General features: G+C 46.1%; 1 protein-coding gene across 3 annotated transcripts in view; it reads right to left on the reverse strand.

The window, feature by feature from the left end:
- LOC103614715 (mas-related G-protein coupled receptor member D) overlaps positions 1-2,568 on the reverse strand; it is a 10,414-nt gene extending 7,846 nt beyond the window's left edge. For all 3 annotated transcript variants that reach the window (XR_001861595.1, XM_017732990.1, XM_017732991.1), the window contains exons 1-2: positions 2,017-2,568; positions 636-793 (exon numbers count right to left, since the gene is read on the reverse strand). The gene's annotated coding sequence lies outside the window, so the exon portion shown is untranslated. The remainder of the gene's footprint in view (positions 1-635; positions 794-2,016) is intronic.
- Positions 2,569-2,574: the final 6 nt, after the last annotated feature.

A 2,574-nucleotide genomic window follows, 5' to 3' on the forward strand; every position in this document is an offset into this window, starting at 1 on the left:
CCTGCAGTTGCCGAAAGTGTAAGTGGCCAAAAAGATAAAAGTACGTAGAAGTGTGCACACAGGATGATAAACGTGGCTGGAGGCAGTGCAGGAACAGATCAGGAGGCCTGCAGTGGTTCTGGGGCAGTTCTGTCACAAGAAACAACAGCGCATGGCCAAAGGGAAAGTTCAAGGTGAGGTCACCTTTAATATGGCAGCACTCAGTGAATACAAGCACCAGAGAGGCCTCCTGATGAACCTCCAGGATCATGAAAGGACTCCCAGGAGGAGGTGGATGCATGGAACTGAGTCCTGGGAAAGTGATGTTTATGTATGAGACAAGAAAAAAGTTTTAATAGCTGTGTGTGTTTCTAGTGGATAAAACCCCTGCATTAAAGTCTCCCCACACACACAGAACAAGGAGAGATCCTCCTGTGTGTCCTGCACAGGTAAAGAATTCCTGCTTCCTCACACTTCCCATTGTGTAAAAAGTTTATTCCGGCCCCTTTTGGTATCAAGATGCAGAATGGAAGAGCAGGGCAGAGCAGGGAGGAGCTGGGGAGGGCACTGCGGTCACCGGGAGAGGGTGGCAGGCACAGAGCAGCTGCAGGAGGAGAGGAAGGTGGGGCAGGGAGGAAGGAGAACATTCCACTGACCTGTTCAGTGTGGGGCAGCAGCAGGCACAGGGGCTCTGTCCCCCTCAGCGGCGCTTCCGGCCATCGCCTTCTTCTTTTGGGATCCATATCCTAAAGTGGCTGCTCCCAGGTGTCCTGAACGAGCAGGCTTGAGATTGCTCCAAAAGTCACCAGCAAGGCTATGAGCAAAAGTCACATGTAGTATTAAATTACAAAGCTCAACAGATTCATTGGCAAGATTCACTCTGTTGGAGTGAAAGCTCCTCTGGACTCAGGCTCAGAGGGAAGCCAAAGCACTGGGGTTGAATTAAAACCTTTGGACAAGCTGAGATATATGACACCACGCCAAAGTGAAAAAGAAATACAGATTTTTAACTTCAGTAGAAATATATGCTAAGTGCCTTAAACATTAAAAAGCTGTAGCAAAGATCTTAAAACACAGTTCTTGCTGCAGCAGTGTTACCTTTTCAAAGAATTCTTTACTTTAGACAAAATGTAGAAAAAATTACACTGTTCACATTTTTTAGATAGAGTGTTCACATAAACAATAAGATCTGATAGAAACTGTGTATGCAGATCTGTGTAATACCTGTGTAACACTGGTGTAAGGCTTACGACTGTTAGAATGAGACCAGGATAGGTTAAGAGAAGGAAAACTAGAATCGTGTGTTAATCTTATTGGCCAATTAACAAATAGAATCCACACTTCTGTGAGAAAAAATATAGAGTGTGTATAGAGTGTAGAGTGTATAGTATATAGTATAGAGGGTATAGTATATAGTGTGTATAGTGTATAGTGTATAGTATAGAGTGTATAATGTATAGAGCGTATGGAGCATATAGAGCATATGGAGCATATAGAACATATAGAAGAAGCTGGTTTTGCCTGCTGTTGATGCTGCTTCTTGCCTTTATCATGTAACCCCCTTTGAACTCTGCCTTCAAGAAAGCTGTGAGACTATGAAATAAAGAACTCAGCAGAACAGCAGCCTCCTCTGCTCTGTTACCCTGGTCCGAGAAGGAAAGGTACCTTGTCAAAAGCTCAACACACTCTACTTACAAAGGGCAACTAAGCACAACAGGGAAAGCAAGCAACAAAGAAACCAAACAAAATCCAGGCAATCAAAACAGAAATGAATTGAAACTACCTAAGCATGTGTGGGTGTCTGTGTGTAAAGACAGTGTGAACAAGGATGGAAAGGAATGTGGCCCAAAGCTTAACAACACTTAACAGTGCTTTACCTTAACTTATATCTTAATTTATATCTTAACCTTAACAATCTGCAGAGAAATAACACTTAACAGTACTTAGCCTAAATTATAACTAGACCTTAACTTCCAGACTCGCTCTAGCACCTGCACAGAGGGTGTGCATGCAGACAAATAGTGCAAGGTAAGGTACCTGTGGAAAAACTGCCCTCCGAGGTCAGTGAAAATCCTCACTTCGGGTGCTTTTGCATCTCCCGACGGGTGAAGGATCCTCAAGGTGATCGGCCCAGCACACGCTGTGGTTCAGTGATGCCCCAGCTACAGCAAACCTGAGGCTTTGCTGGCTCTGAGAGGCGTCCCCCTCAGAGGACACAGCTGGTGGCAGTCGCTGCAGCCCAGCAGAGCTCAGCGGGCACCCTCCTGGGGGTGGCCAGGTTCAGGATGGAGGTGCTGAAGGGCTTCCTTGGACATGGATGCTGGGCAAACAGAGGACGGCCCCGTTGTGCAGGACAGCAGCACAACCCCCTAATTTCTGTGCAATCCAATGGTCCAAGCTCCTGGTGAGGTCAATTTCCATATTTCCAGCGGGTTTTGGTCACAGGCACAAGAGTTCAGTGGAGTTCACCTCTGAGCCTGCTCTTTACTCAGAATGATTTAATTCTGGAATGAAGGAATGTGACAAATTCCCACTCCAAGAGGAAGGGAATGTTGCTGTCCCTGCCCAGCTCTGCAGCCCTACCTGGTGTCTCTT

Source organism: Corvus brachyrhynchos, unplaced genomic scaffold, assembly GCF_000691975.1.
Source record: "Corvus brachyrhynchos isolate BGI_N302 unplaced genomic scaffold, ASM69197v1 scaffold315, whole genome shotgun sequence".
Taxonomy (NCBI): domain Eukaryota; kingdom Metazoa; phylum Chordata; class Aves; order Passeriformes; family Corvidae; genus Corvus; species Corvus brachyrhynchos.